Genomic DNA, 18033 nt, shown 5'->3' on the forward strand with positions numbered 1-18033 from the left:
TTGAAGACCTAAATGTAAGATCAGATACTTTAAAACTCCTAGAGGAAAACAGAGGTAGAACACTCTTTGACATAAATTGCCGCAATACCTTTCTGGGTCTGTCTCCTAGATTAATGGAAATAAAAACATAAATAAACAAATGGGACCTAATTAAACTTAAAACCTTTTGCACAGCAAAGGAAACCATAAACAAAACAAAAAGACAACCTGTAGAAAGGAGAAAAATATTTGCAAATGATGCAACTGACAAGATTTCCAAAATATTCCAAATATTTTGGAATAATTTGGAATAATTTGTAATAATAATTTCCAAAATATACAAAAAGCTCATGCAACTCAACACACACACACACAAAATAAACAACCCCAACAAAAAATGGGCAGAAGACCTAAATAGACATTTCTCCAAAGAAGACATACAGATGACCAACAAACACATGAAAAAATGCTCAACATTGCTAATTATTAGAAAAATGCAAATCAGAACTACAGTGAGTTATCACCTCATTCCAGTCAGAATGGCCAACATCAAAAAGTTTACAAATAATAAGTGCTGGAGAGGGTGTGGAAAAAAAGGAACTCTCCTACACTGTTGGTGGGAATATAAATTGGTATAACCACTATGGAGAACAGTATGGAGGTTCCTTAAAAAACTAAACATAGAGTTACCATATGATCCTGCAATCCCACTTCTGGGCATATATCTGGAGAAAACTATAATTTGAAAAGATGCATGCACCCCAATATTCATTGCAGCACTATTTACAATAGTTAAGACATGGAAGCAACCTAAATGTTCATCAACAAATGAATGGATAAAGAAGATGTGATATATATATCCAATGGGATACTACTCAGTCTTAAAAAGAATAAAATAATGCCATTTGCAGCAACATGGATGGACCTAAAGATTATCATACTAAGTGAAGTAAGCCAGAGAAAGACAAATATCATATACTATCACTTATATGTGGAATCTAAAAAAAACCCAAAAAGATAATAATGAATTTATCTGCAAAGCAGAAATAGACCCACAGACATAGAAAACAAACTTATGGTTACCAAAGCAGGAGCAGGGAGAGATAAATTAGGAGATTTGGTATTAACATATACACACTACTATATATAAAATAGATGACCAACAAGGACCTACTGTATAGCACAGGGAACTATACTCAATATTTTGTAATAGCCTATAAGGAAAAAGAATCTGAAAAAGAATATATATATATACATATATATATATATATATATATATATATATATATATATATATATAACTGAATCACTGTGCTGTACACCTGAAACTAACATGACACTGTAAATCAACTATACTTCAATTAAAGAAAATTACAAAAAATGAAATCTATGAATTTAACTATATATTAAATGCAGCTCAATAAAAATTGTGTCTTAGGTTAGTAAACAATTATTTTGCCCACATCATTGTCCTAACAAATGTCTCATCCCTAATAATTCTCATAAATCAAGAAAAAAGTTAAAATCTGTAGGGAGTTTGAGGATTCCAATTATCCATATGATTTATCAATAAAATAAGTTGAAAATTTTACAATTGTTTGTTAAAATAATCAGGTAATGGTACTGAAGAAAAAGTAAATATTGAAAAAAAGCTGCATCAAGATTTCCTGCTCTTCACAATCAGATTATAGGCAGTTATGCTCATCCCTGAAGCTACCTTAAAAAAGTGAAAAGCCTTAAAAATACTGGAGCAGATCATAGAGTTTATTGATCCTGGACTCAGTCCTGAAAGGAAAATAAGAAAGGCCTCTTAGTAGGGCAAAAATTTTGACATTACTTACCAAATGAATCATCATGCATCCTAGCTTAATATCTGTGGATTGTTATTTTTCCTAGTGAAAACAGGGCCACTCAGCAGAAACCTTTCCAGCGGAATAGTATCACAAAAATTTTCTTTTGAGATTGTTGATAGTTTTCAACAGGGGAAGTTAACATGGAATAAATATTACACTAGATGATATTCTATTTGCAGAGATAAAGTAAACTAATACATCACTGTGAGCAGGAATTATCTGCCCTAACAACCCACCAAAAACATATTTTATTTGTCTATGGCTTGTAAAATGTTTTATGGTATATAAATACAGATGGAGAAATAAGGAGTTTTCTGTTACATCATCACAATGCCATCTTCAAAAACGTGGGCTGCATTTAATGAGTTGTTACAAATAGTTAATCATCAATGTTTTTGTTTTTCTTCTCGACCAGAAATTAAATAAGGCTGAATCATTTTGTTTCTCTGTTAGTTGATTACATTAGGAAAAAAATGGACAAGATAAATATTAAAATTTGTAAGATTCTCAGGAGTGCCATTGCTGTCATTGAATTGCTTTTCAGAGAATTTTGCTCCTAGCATATTTTGTTCTCTTACTGTTTCATGATAATAGGGCTTTTTGGTAGATATTGGTGGGGCTTCAAAAAATGTATATGTATGTACACACACACACACACACACTCCCCATGAGGACATAAAAAATAAAAGCTTCTTCCTGTGCAGTTATTATGCAGATATTATAAAAACCTAGAATGGCCCAATAAACAAGTAAGCTCCAGGACATCTTATTTATTAAAGCTTTTACACCCTGCTGGTGATAACTAATTTAATCTGACACTCTGCCCAGGGTATGTGAAAAGGGTAGTAAAAAGCTGAATAATAAATAAATTAACAGGCATACATGAGAGATAATTTGTCATACATTAAATTGCATGCAATTATCATTAAATCATTATTTTCTATTTATTGTTTTTATTATTTATATTCCACATATTTCCACTAACGACCAAAAGGGATTTTAGTCAACTTAAAATGAAACACAGAGATAAAATTAAACTGTATGATTTGAGTTCATTGCATGTTCATCCTTTGATTTCTCATGTTGAGTCATAATTTTAGAGCCAAAAAGGATTTAAAAACTCATCTACCTTGAGATCATTCTTGTGTATACACAGAAGTTAGATGTTTTGCCACAAAGTCTACAGTTACTAGTAGAGTCAGGACTAGAAGTCAGTTTCAAACTTCTAATTTTGGGTTCTCTAAAGTTGAATATTTACTTAAAAAATCAATTTTATTTAAGCAATGAAAGTCATATGAATATACCTGATTTTTTAAAATAAATTCTTCCAAATAGTTCAACAGAAGCATTTCCCCACCCTAATTCGGGTATCAATATTACCAAACAAACATCTTGATTTTCAGTATTAAGAGAAAAACTTAAGTTATGGAGTTTATTTTCCTTGTATGTCAACTGCTCAACCTACTACCATAGAATCAAAAATGCACATTCTTGTATACTCATTTAAAAAACGCTGACATCAGCTTCTTTAAAATATTATAAAATATTATTTTTCATAACTACAAAAATATTATTTATAAACTCCTTGAACAAAAGTAAAATAAACTTAGATGTCAGCTGAGCACTAGTGCAGGTGGGGAATAATAAAGATTTTTTTAATTCCTTAACTTCAAGAAACTATTAATGGGGTAAATAAAAACATTTCAAATAGGAATATAAAAGGTCATCACTTTTGAGTGATGAATTAGACAAAGAACAAGAAGATATCATGACTCGTAAATAGCTTCAAGAACTTTCCTCATCCATTAAAGACCTTGTTGTCAAATCCAGGAAATCATCAGTGACAGAAGAGTAATGATTTTAATTTACTTAATGTTGTCATATAGTAAACATTTTTTCCCCAAAGTTAAATGTGAGTGGTTACAAAAAAAATACACATTTCACAGTCCAGAATCCCCCACCCAATAGCACTTCCCACACTCACAATTCAGTTAAAACAGTAGTGTTGTATTCATTGTAAATCTTATAAAGATGTGAATTTTTGTAAATTGGGAAAAGAAAAGGTCATCACTTTATTAAATAATTAATCTTTTATTTAATAGATACATATTGGATGCTTACACAATATTCATGTATATATAGCCAGATCTTTGCCAGGCATTCAAGCATGCAGTAGTAAACAGGAAAAATTATTTTTCCTAGCAAAGCTTACATTATGATGAAAGAAGAGCCAGATATATGAGCAAATACATTGCAATGTGACAAATGCTCACAGATTACTTGTGCTTTTATGGTAAAAGGAGCTGAGTGAACGTTAGAAAATGCATCTAATCGAGCCTGCACCATGCAAAGGACATAGAAGGTCCTGGGGAATGAGATGTTTAAGAATGGCTTAGAATAGCCAGATGAAAGCAATGAAGAATGAGTAGCACTCCAGGCATAAAGAATAACATAAGAAATGCCTCAAATTGAGAAAGAGCAGAAAAGTTTTGAAGAAGAAGTGTAGGCTGGGTAGTTTACCAAAGCAAGGCCTACTGTGAAGTAACTAATAAACCTTTCAAGAAGTTTGTTTTTGATATTTGAAAAAGAATCAGGGTGTCTTGGTTAAGGTGTATGGACATTCACAAGGGAAGCTAGTTGGAGATCCAGGAAGTCTCTATTTAGAAATTGAAATTTGAGATGAACCTCAAAACAATAACACTAGGCAGGCATGCGAGCAGAAAGAAGTTACATTGCTTGAAAAAGACTAAACAGCATTAATAGAAAAATCTTAAAAGTGCAGACTACGTTAGTTTTTCAATAGGAATATAAGAGACATGGAAGAAAAATGGAAAATAATGCCTAAAACACACACTTAAGCATTTCTAAAGGTTTTATATAGACAGGTTGATGAACTATATGATATAAGAAGAGCTCATAGTATTTCCTGATCAAAAAATATATTTCACTGACATATTGACTTAAATTCCAAGATGAAAAATGTTCTTAAAATTTTTACACACACACATCAGAAGGCAAAAAAACAAACAGGTTTCAAATCCACCTTTAACAATCTCTAAAGGTCATGTTCTCTCCACTACATCATGATTCTTTTCAGGTTGAATGAATACTGAAAGTATAATAGTACTAAAAGCACTCCTCATTTTATTTGAAGCACAGATACAGGTTACTGTATAAGATAAACCCATGAAAAGGACATGAATATAAACGAGAAGCATATAAATATGTGTATCACTAATGGCTAGTTACAAATAATAATACACATGTATTTAAAAAGCATTTTTATTACAAATTTCCTCTACAAGTCTGTAGATGTATCTCATATTTGGAAAATACTACTATTATGAGATATGAGTTCTATACATTTTAGCATATGTAAAATATACTTCTCTCAGACTTCCCTAGTGGTGCAGAGGTTTAGAATCCACCCGCCAATGCAGGGGACATGGGTTCGATCTGTGGTCCGGGTAGATCCCACATGTCCCGGAGCAACTAAGCCCGTATGCCTAGAGTCTGAGCTACGCAACAAGAGAAGCCACCACAGTGAGAAGCCTGCGCACCACAATGAAGCATAGCCCCTCCTCGCTGCAAATAGAGAAAGCTTGCAGACAGCAACAAAGACCCAAGGCAGCCAAAAATAAATAAATAAATAAATAAAAATAAAATAATAAGATAAACTTCTCTCTATTGAAACAATAAAACTATTATTGTCAGCAAGAATTACAAAAAGCCGTGAATGTGTCATTTTGAAAGAGTGTAGTCCAGGGTCTTCAATGTGATACCGTTTGCTGTAATGGGTTTATGTTAAAATATAACTGGGACAAATTACTGCTGTTTATGATCACTTATCATTTTAGTGGAAGTATGTTACTAAGAATGAAAGCAGCATATGTGTGTAAAACAGAAAAAGGTTTGATAATAAAAGTATTTAGGATTTCCTATTGAATGCAAAAATGTATCTATCTCAAGTGAGCTATTTCAACATGTGCTCTTACGTTTGTAATTCTTCCAGTACCTGCTAGTCGTTAAGATGCTTGGCTTCCTTTTAAGACAGCCAATACTCATGTGTGCTATTGTTGCAAGGTTGTCTCCCAACTAGGAACAGGAAAACAACTCAAGGAATACAGCTTTAGAATGTAGTAGTCAAGTACAACACAAGACATTATCCAGAAAAATTGAGGCAAGAGAAGAATTCTAGTCCAGTTGTGGAAACAAAGAAAAAGGAATCCTAAGACCCTGAAGTAGGACAATGGGTTTAATACTCATTCCGTGAAGAGTACTACAAGTCACGCTAAGAAGCAACACAAAGTATTCTATAAAGCCATAAATAAGTTCAAGAAAAAGCTGATTGTAAACATTTGATCATTCATCTCAAATGTCAGTGGTAGCCTGTAACACTTCATTCAGGAGTACAAAGCCAGCCACATGTATACATAACATCCACCTGTTGCAAATATGGTTTTCCTGAGGCTTGTATCAAAGAAATAATAGAAAGCCTTCTGAGACTCATAAAAACTGTGATACCAATTCTGTTGATTTACTTGGCAACAAATGACCAGAGACAGAATAGCTCCAATATCCCTTTCAAGTGACTAGAATCTTATATATAGTAGACTGAAATTTGTACTAGGAGTTCATTTTTCCTTGCAGCTGAGTTCTCATGCATGGAAAGTAAATAGCAGGTGATGTGGTGATGTAAAATAACCAAACTTGATTTTCTAGGCAAGGGATTCTAGTAAAAAATAGAGTGCACTCAGAAAAACTAGGGGAAAAGATTAAAATATTCAGATAAAGATAAAATTGCATTCTAGATAGAAAAACAGGCTTGGCATAGAAATAACAATGGTAAAGGATGTATTCGATGATTCTCAGGATAATCACTAAGAGTTTAAACATCTCAAATAAATAACCTAACATGACACCTAAAGCAATTAGAGAAAGAAGAACAAAAAAACCCGAGTTAGCAGAAGGAAGGAAATCATAAAGATCATATCAGAAATAAATGAAAAAGAAATGAAAGAAACAATAGCAAAGATCAATAAAGCTAAAAGATAGTTCTTTGAGAAGATAAACAAAATTGATAAACCATTAGCCAGACTCATCAAGAAAAAAATGGAGAAGACTCAAATCAATAGAATTAGAAATGAAAAGGGGAAGTAACAACTGACACTACAGAAATACAAAGAATCATGAGAGATTACTACAAGCAAATCTATGCCAATAAAATGGACAACCTGGAAAAAATGGACAAATTTTTAGACATGTGCAAGCTTCTTAGACTGAACCAGGAAGAAATAGAATATATGAACAGACCAATCACAATTACTGAAATTGAAACTGTGATTAAAAGTTTTCCAATAAAAAAAGCCCAAGACCAGATGGCTTCACAGGTGAATTCTATCAAACATTTAGAGAAGAGCTAACACCTATCCTTCTCAAACTGTTCCAAAATATAGCTGAGGGAGGATCACTCCCCACCTCATTCTATGAGGCCACGATCACCCTGATACCAAAGCCAGACAAAGATATCACAGAAAAAGAAAACTACAGACCAATATCACTGATGAACATAGATGCAAAAATGCTCAAGAAAATATTAGCAAACAGAATCCAACAGCATAGTAAAAGGATCATACACCATGATCAAGTGGGGTTTATCCCAGGAATGCAAGGATTCTTCAATATATGCAAATCAATCACTGTGATACACCATATTAACAAATTTAAGAAGAAAAATCATATGATCATCTCAATAGATGCAGAGAAAGCTTTCGACAAAATTCAACACCCATTTATGATAAAAAACCTCCAGAAAGTGGGCATAGAGGGAACTTACCTTAACATAATAAAGACCATATATGACAAACCCACAGCCAACAGTGTCCTCAATGGTGAAAAACAGAAACCATTTCCCCAAAGATAAGGAACAAGACAAGGTTGCCCACTCTCACCACTATTATTCAACATAGTTTTGGAAGTTTTAGCCACAGCAGTCAGAGAAGAAAAAGAAATAAAAGGAATACAAATCAGAAAAGAAGAATTAAAGCTGTCACTGTTTGCAGATGACATGATTCTATACATAGAGAACCCTAAAGATGCTATCAGAAAACTACTAGAGCTAATCAATTAATTTGGTAAAGTAGCAGGATACAAAATTAATGCACAGAAATCTCCTGCATTCCTATGCACTAATAATGAAATATCTGAAAATGAAATTAAGGAAACACTCCCATTTACCATTGCAACAAAAAGACTAAAATACCTAGGAATAAACCTACCTAAGGAGACGAAAGACCTGTATGGAGAAAATTATAAGACACTGATGAAAGAAATTAAAGATAATACAAATAGATGGAGAGATATACCATGCTCTTGGATTGGAAGAATCAACATTATGAAAATGACTATACTACCCAAAGCAATCTACAGATTCAATGCAATCCCTATCAAACCACCACTAGCATTTTTCACAGAACTAGAACAAAAAATTTCAAAATTTGTTTGGAAACACAAATGACCCCGAATATCCAAAGCAATCTTGAGAAAGAAAAACAGAGCTGTAGGTTCAGGCTCCAGGACTTCAGACTATACTACAAATCTACAGTAATCAAGACACTATGGTACTGGCACAAAAACAGAGATATAGATCAATTGAACAGGATAGGAAGCCCAGGGATAGACCCATTCACATATGGTCACTTATCTATGATAAAGGAGGCAAGAATATACAGTGGATAAAAGACCACCTCTTCAATCAGTGGTGCTGTGAAACTGGACAGCTACATGTAAAAGAATGAAATTAGAACACTCCCTAACACCATACACAAAAATAAACTCAAAATGGATTAAAGACCTAAATGTAAGGCCAGACACTATCCAACTCTTCGAGGAAAACATAGGCAGCACACTCTATGACATAAATCACAGCAAGATCTTTTTGACCCACCTCCTAGAGAAATGCAAATGAAAGCAAAAATAAACAATGGGACCTAATGAAACTTAAAAGCTTTTTCACAGCAAAGGAAAGCATAAACAAGATGAAAATGCAGCCATCTGAATGGGAGAAAATATTTGCAAATGCAGCAATTGACAAAGGATTAATCTCCAAAATTTACAAGTAGCACATGCAGCTCAATATCAAGAAAAAAGACAACCCAATACAAAAATGGTCAGAAGATCTAAACAGACATTTCTCAAAGAAGATATACAGATTGCCAACAAACACATGAAAGAATGCTCAACATCATTAATCATTAGAGAAATGCAAGTCTAAACTACAATGCAATATCATGTCACAATGGTCAGAATGGCCATAATCAAAAAATCTACAAACAGTAATTGCTGGAGAGAGAGTGGAGAAAAGGGAACCCTCATACACTGTCGGTGGGAATGTAAATTGATACAGCCACTATGGAGAACAGTATGGACGTTCCTTAAGAAACTAAAAATAGAACTACCATATGACCTAGCAATCCCACTACTGGACATATATCCTGAGAAAACCGTACTTCAAAAAGAGTCATGTATCACAATGTTCATTGCAGCTCTATTTACAACAGCCAGGACTTGGAAGCAACCTAAATGTCCATCAACAGATGAATGGATAAAGAAGATGTGGCACATATATACAATGGAATATTACTCAGCCATAAAAAGAAATGAAACTGAGTTATTTGTAGTGAGGTGGATGGACCTAGAGTCTGTCACACAGAGGTAAGTAACTCAGAAAGAAAAACAAATACCGTATGCTAACACATATATATGGAATCTAAAAAAAAAAAAAAAAAAAAAGGTCATGAAGAACCTAGGGTCAAGACGGGAATAAAGACACAGACCTACTAGAGAATGGACTTGAGGACACGGGGAGGGGAAGGGTAAGCTGGGACAAAGTGAGAGAGTGGTAGTGTATATACGGACATATATACACTACCAAATGTGAAATAGATTGCTAGTGGGAAGCCATCACATAGCACAGGGAGATCAGCTCATTGCTTTGTGACCAGCTAGAAGGGTGGGATGGGGGGCGGTAGGAGAGAGGGAGATGCAAGAGGGAAGAGATATGGGGATATATGTATATGTATAACTGATTCACTTTGTTATAAAGCAGAAATGAACACACCATTGTAAAGCAATTATACTGCAATAAAAATGTTTAAAAAAATAAGAAATTAAAGATGATACCAACAGACGGAGAGATATACCATGTTCTTGGATTGGAAGAATCAATATTGTGAAAATGACTATACTACCCAAAGCAATCTACAGATTCAATGCAATCCCTATCAAATTACCAATGACATTTTTTACAGACCTAGAACAAAAAAATGTTAAAATTTGTATGGAGACACAACAAAAGACCTCAAACAGACAAAGCACTTTTGAGGGGAAAAAACGGAGTTGGAGGAATCAGACTCTCTGACTTCAGACTATACTACAAAGCTACAGTAATCAAGACAATATGGTACTGGCCCCAAAACAGAAATATAGAGCAATGGAACAAGATAGAAAGCCCAGAGATAAACCCATGCACTTATGGTCAACTAATCTATGACAAAGGAGGCAAGGATATACAATGGAGAAAAGACAGTCTTTTCAATAAGTGGTGCTGGGAAAACTGGACAGCTACATGTAAGAGAATGAAATTAGAGCACTCCCTAACACCATACACAAAAATAAACTCAAAATGGATTAGAGACGTAAATGTAAGACCAGACACTATAAAACTCTTAGAGGAAAACATAGGTAGAATACTCTTTGACATAAATCACAGCAAGATATTTTTTGATCCACATCCTAGAGTAATTGAAATAAAAACAGAAGTAAACAAATGGGACCTAATGAAACTTCAAAGCTTTTGCACAGCAAAGGAAACCAGAAACATGACGAAAAGACAGCCCTCAGAATGGGAGAAAGTATTTGCAAACGAATCATTGGACAAAGGATTAATCTCTAAAATATATAAACAGCTCATGCACTTCAATATTAAAAAAACAAACAACCCAATCCAAAAATGGGCAGAAGACCGAAATAGACCTTTCTCCAAAGAGGACATACAGATGGCCAAGAAACACATGAAAAGCTGCTCAACATCACTAATTATTAGAGAAATGCAAATCAAAACTACAATGAGGTATCACCTCACACCAGTTAGAATGGGCATCATCAGAAAATGTACAAACAACAAATGCTGGTGAGGGTATGGAGAAAAGGGACCCCTCTTGCACTGTTGGTGGGAATGTAAATTGATACAGCCACTATGGAGAATAGTATGGAGGTTCCTTAAAGAACTAAAAATAGAATTACCATATGACCCAGCAATCCCACTCCTGGGCATATACCCAGAGAAAACCATAATTCAAAAAGAAACATGCACTCCAATGTTCATTGCAGCATATTTACAATAGCCAGGTCATGGAAGCAACCTAAATGCCCTTTGACAGATGAATAGATAAAGAAGATGTGGTACATATATACAATGGAATATTACTCAGCCATAAAAATAACATTGGGTCATTTGTAGAGATGTGGATGTCTCTACAAACTGTCATACAGAGTGAAGTAAGTCAGAAAGAGAAAAACAAATATTGTGTATTAACGCATATATGTGGAACCTAGAAAATGGTACAGATGAACTGGTTTGCAGGGCAGAAATTGAGACACAGATGTAGAGAACAAATGTATGGACACCAAGGGGGAAAGTGGCAGGGGGTGGGGGTGGGGGTGTTGATGAACTGGGAGATTGGAGTTGACATGTATACACTGATGTGTATAAAATGGATGTCTAATTAGAACCTGCTGTATAAAATAAATAAATTAAATTAAATTTTAAAAAACATGATATGAATTTCAGTGAAACAGATGCTATAGTATTTGGTCAAAAAGCACAATGGTCTACACTGGAATCTGTAGTTCTTTTTTTATCATCCACATCATATACATATCTTCACATAAAAGTATTTTAAAAGAATAATAGAACATTAAAAATGAGCTTTAGTTGTGTGAGTAATATAAAAATCAAATTCTCCTCTTATACTGAAGTAATGCTGGACCAGCTTCTGTGGTTTATTGGTAACCATATTTTGCTGACGTGATTTTGAAAGATGAGAAATAACATAACGTGACCTACACTTTCTAAATTTGATGATGACCTTAAAAATAAAACACAGGGAATAATGAAGAACTCTGGTGATGGGATCATTCATATAAGTATCAGGTGTTAGCATTTCTTCTAGATTTAATAAATATCATAGTGTAACTATATTGTCAAGCTTCTGGCTAACAAATCATAAAGTTGAATGGCTTTGAAAGGCAAGGCAGAAAAATGAATACTTAGAAGAAAAAGAGGACTCTATTTGTCCATAGTAGAAAGTGAGCTTTTATTTCTTTTACAAGTACGACTTAACACAAGAACTCATTTTAAATCTTCAAGTAGATCTCTCGGCATATACTTATGTTTAATAACCATCTAGCCAAGAGGCATCTTTTAAAAACAAAAATTAGATATGTTTTTTAGCAAACAGAGAAAAGGTTCAATTCAGTACACATCATTGAACAGACCTCAATCTCTCAGAGAAAAATTGAAAAGCAAAAATGCATGACCCATAGCTATTAGGCTTTCATGAAGCCTGTAAGTGCCATTATTGGGCTATTTTGGTGGGTTTCTTTGTAATATTTCAAATATTGTAATTCAAAAAGTAAAAGACAGATAAACCTACTCATTTTCCTTTAGCATGATATAAAATAATAATCTGAGGTTTTTCTTTGCCATAATCAAACTATTAAAGGATTGACTGTGTGAATGTCAGTGAATAGTGAAAGGTCAGGGAATGGTGAAAAACATATTCATATAAATGGGTGGAAAAATCTGCTTAAATAAAATATTAACAAATAAACCTAAAGCATTTTGTCTTTGTACACAAAATGCACTTTTTTATGAAATTATATAAATTAGGTTTTTAAAAGTAAGCACATAATTTTAAATGCATTAGAGGAAATGGCTTTATAAAATAATACCACTTTGAAAAACTTGTAAAATATTAGCACCTTTTCATTAGCAAATGTGGTGAGTCTTCCTAGCTCATCTATAGTTTATGTGCATTCTAAGCAAAGGATATTTTTAAAAGGAAGCCACCAAGAACAATAATAGTATTTGCAAAACAGAAAAAGTATGAATAGTCACTCATAAAAATTTTTCATAGGACTCCTTAAATAAAGAATTACTTGTTAGCAAATATTTTATTTACAACCTATATTTTTAGAAGTGTTAAATTAATTAAACAAGGAAGCCATTAGACTGGGGTGGCTTTAAAGACCTGGGAGCCTACATAAGCAAACCAAAATCTAAGCCTGTAAACATTTCAAAATTATGGAATTGAAACCTAAGGATAACCAATCACAAACAGCCAAGTAGGCTTTAAGCTATACCCAATCAATAATTTCCTTATTTTGCTTCCACATTTTCTCTATAAAAGTCCCTCCCCAGCTCCTGTGGGTGGAGCACTCCAAACCATTTCCTGACTGGTGCTGCCCAATTCAAATGGCTTTTTGCTCAAATAAACTTAAAAATTGTAATATGCTTCAGTTTATCTTTTAACAGAGTGTGTATTCTGTGACAAAGCATACTTGTATGTAGTTTTGTGAAAGTAAAATTAACTTTTTATTTCACAAAATTTAGTAGGTGCCTTGTGTGTCCATAATATCTAGACGAATGAGATGGAAAACTTCATTATCAGAAAGTAGTATCATTAAAAAATTACTAAATGTATTTTAAAAACACACTTCATGTATAGAAGGTGTTCCATGTCTGTTCCTTAATTTTTCTATCAAGTCAACCTAAAATGGCTATCCTTCTGGTCCTTATCTCTATATCTCCATGAAATTATTTGTTCATTTTACAAATCCCCACTGAACACATTGTGTCATAACTATCAGAAGATAGGTTCAATTTGGGTCAATAGAATGGGTGTTAGTCTTTCTCACTCTTCCAGGTAGAATATCTCCAAGACAAATATACCTTTTGCTTGCTAATATAGACCACATCTGAATCTGATGTATACTTTTTTTTTTCATTTTTGTTATTTTAACATCGAGACAAAAGTGGTAACAATAGCAAAGCAAAAAATAATAATAAAAAAGACCAATATTTAACTTTCCCATCCACCCAAGTCTCACACTGAAGTTCTATTCCCGTTTCCCCCATAAGCACCACTGAACTAAAAAATCTATTTTGAAACACCCAAACAAATCCAGACCCTCTCAAAACCAAGAGCCCCAGCCAGAGCTGGCGCCTCTCTTGGGTCCAAGCGAGAGGAGGGTTCTGGGAACGCAGCACAACGCTGGGGACGGGCTCGGGCACTGGGCACTTGGCGGGGAGCCAGGGTGGCAGTCACAGCCTCTGTGCTAACACGCAGGGAAGGGGACTTCTTCCGTGATCCCAACAATTTGGTTACACAGCCAAGAAAACGTGACTAGAGAGTTGGGTTAGCGGAACGGGAACCCGGATCTCAGAAACAGACCAGGCCCCTTCCAGCAGGATCCAGCAGGGGGTCGGGGGTCGGAATAAAGACAGAAGCACAAAGGCGATAAAGGCTGGTACACAAAGGACTGATCTTTCTTTGCAAGGACTCCAGAATGCACTTTTTACTGCTGGCTGGTCAATCTCTAATTGCTAGTGCTGGCAAGTTGGCCCCGGCTCAGAGGAGCCTTCGAGCCGGATCTGGAACCAGATACACTGTCCCCACATCTGCCCACCCCCCAAGTCCCTACTGGTTCCACAATCACCTGATTTTCATTTGGACTTCTTTTACAGTTAAAGTAGATATAAATGGCTAAACACAGATCCGAGAGCCCCCACCAGTGGGGAAAAAGACAGATTCTATTGATGTTGCTGCCAAAAGGTGGTAGGAGGCTTAGAAGCAGCTAAGGGGAGAAGCAGAACACACATGGCCTGAGCGGGGCTAGAAGGAAAAGCAGGAGAGAAGTGACCCAGATGCTTCCGAGCATGCAGGCGCCATTTTGGATGGAGACTGACCATCAGGGATGGTCTTTGCCTAGATGCTGCCAGCTCCCACAAGGGAAATTTTGTTCTGAGCGCGTGGTGACTCCTCTCCCAGGTAGCACCCACTGGGCTCACAATGCTAATCACAACTGGAAAGGGGTGTTTTTGCGAAGTGTATGTAGGTTTCCTTAGAATGGGGAAGAAAGAAAGGACATACAGGAATTGGAAAAATTGATCTTGCCACTTAATTGTGGTCACTGTATACATTGTGATGACTTTGAAGTGGGATACGGGAGAGAGACTAAAAGATAATCAAAGTAAAGTTTGGCCCCAAGAAGACCATAGACAGGTCAGTAAGCAAAAAATTAAAGTTCAAATTCACAAATGGTTATATGAGAGGCAGTGAGATGCACGGTCACTCCTACTGTGAAAGACTCATGAAAATTTCGAAGAAGATAATAGATATAAATTGTTAGGGTTCTGGAACCAGTCATAAAGCACCCATGATTTAAGACAGAGTAAAGCAAAATTACAACAATACTATTATATATAGACCATACATAATATAATTAGAGGAAATTTTAATATGTTCTGAAATTAAATAGCAGATACAGAAAGCAATAAATGTGAAAGAAACATCCATCTCTCCTACATAGGTCCTTACCAAACAGAAGATCCCTAGCCAGCCCTGATGCATGAGAACTGCTCAGTACACTGAACACACCTAGTGACTCCAATCCTCATCATTAGCTCCTTTTCTATGTCCCTTTAAAGCTAAGACTTTATACAAAATAGGCATGAATGCATAGATATGATAATTCGGATGTTTTGTCATTAAAACTACCAATGTAAAAAATGACTCATATTTCTATTCTCAATGGCAACAGAACAAACATTTTTTAAATGGCTGTAAATCATTAAGATAAAAATCTAAGACAAAATGATCCAAAACACTATTCCTAAAGTGACACAACTGACATTGCTATCTGATCTGTCAGAACACTGTACCTATACTTCACTTTCTGGAGGACCCTCTAGAAGTAACAGGGGTTTCCTTGATGAGCTCACTCATCTTAGCTCATGTCTAGTTTTGGCCCACAGATTCAAAGACAATACAAGCTACAAAAAATATTATGCTACTCTTAGCACATTTTATACAATGTAGAGAGTACAACAGTCAGCTGTGTAATAATCAAACCTAAAAATGTCTGCTAGTCTATTATATTAATAGTGTGAGAAATCCGTGAAAACAATTTGACAAGGAGAAAATTGACAAAGAGTTCAGAAATAATGGTCAATGAACTAATGGAAATGTGTTTTGTGAGGGGGAAATGTGTAACTTGCTCTTTAAAGGAATGGCATATATTAAACTGTAGATCAATGTTTGGATCATCCAAGCAAAATGACAAAGAAGGAGAGCCCCATACAAAGGAGATATATTAAATATATAAAGTAAACATCACAGTCAATGGTGTGTGGCAGGAATTTTTTAAAACTATTATCTCCCATGTAATTAATACTTATAATCTCACTTTTGATCATTCAAAAAGTGAAGTCTTAGGCATAGCAAAGATTTATTAATGGATCCTAAAATATATGATTCAGGAATAACTAACACAAATCTTTGTTTAGTAGGAAAGTTTCTATCATCTTGCTTATATACTGAAGGTGGAGGGAAGGAAGGGGACAGTTCTGCCAGCTGGAAGTAGTTGTACTTCCATGTCTGTCTGTAAGGAATCAACCATTGCTCAAAAGCAGAAAAAAGAGACCTAAAATAAATGAGATGTCCAATGTTATACTCCCCATTATATTTACATAGTAAAGAAATTTCTAAAATGTAAAATTTCTCATTTTTTCTATTCACAAAAAATGTTTATTGCCCATCGGCTATATGCCATGAACTCTCCTGGACACTGATGATACAAAGGCAAGATTTTAAAAACCCTAACTTCTTGGAGCACGTAGTTTATAGTTTATGAAATAGATAAAAATAAAAATGTAATCAAATGTAAAAGTGCTGATTTTATGAGTATGACAGAGGAGAATCAAGTGACACCATTAGTATTTCTAATAATAAGATGTAGTGTACAGAGGTATATTGCTGCTGTAACAAATTACCAGAACTTTAGTGGCTGAAAACAACAAACATTTATTCTCCTACAGTTCTGGAGGTCAGAAGTCCAAAATCAGTTGCACTTGGACTAGATTCACCGTTTCAGCAGGGTCATTTCCTTCTGGAAGTTCTAAGGGGGGAATTCATTTTCTTGCCTTTAGCTTCTCATGGCCTCCTATATTCATTGGATATGGCCCCTTCCTCCATTTTCAAAACAAAATCACTCCAATCTCTACTTCTGTCACCACATTCCCTTCCTCTGTGACCCTGACTGACTCCTTTCCTTCTTAGAAGGATCATTGTTATTGCATTGGACTCACATGAACAATCCAGGATAATCTCCCCATTTCATGATCTTCAATTTATTCATATTTAAATTCACTTTAGATAGATAAGGTAACATTCATGGGTTCTGGAGATTAGGCTGTGGATGTACTGGGGGGATTATTATTCAGCCAACTACAGGAGGCAATAGACAGTCTCCTATGGGAATAAGCCTTGATCTTAGATCTGATAGATAAGATGTTAATCAGAGCAAGAGGAAAGAGAGAGAATGTGAAAATACTGTAGTATGGGAGAGAGTACTTTGCACTTGATGAAAAGAAAATATATTAATTCAGATAATGCTAGCATAGAGTACAGGGAGAGGTTTTTTAGATAAACAAGAAGAGATAGGTAGATCTTTAACAAGACTTGTAATCTGAACAGAAGTCTGGATGCAGTTTAGATAAGGTATTCCTTATTGTGGGATAGAGCACATGTTGATGGGGATGGGGACAGGAAGGGGGAGCAGTAAAGTAACCAGATAAGAGTTTATTTCAGTGTCCTGTGGTGTGATAAAGTTGATGTGATAAGTTGGTGTGATAAAGAAAAAGAGAACTAGACAGTAGATTGGGAATTATTTAAATCAGAGGTAGAAAGAATGGTCGTATATTTTATTATTCAAATTAGGAAACTTTTGAGAGTGAAAGAGAGAGCTAAACATAACTCATGTTTTATATATATTATATATATATGTATATATTATATATATACATATACATACACACACACACACACACACACACACACATATATATATATATATATAT

This window comes from Hyperoodon ampullatus (genome assembly GCF_949752795.1).
Source record: "Hyperoodon ampullatus genome assembly, chromosome: 3".
Lineage (NCBI taxonomy): Eukaryota > Metazoa > Chordata > Mammalia > Artiodactyla > Ziphiidae > Hyperoodon > Hyperoodon ampullatus.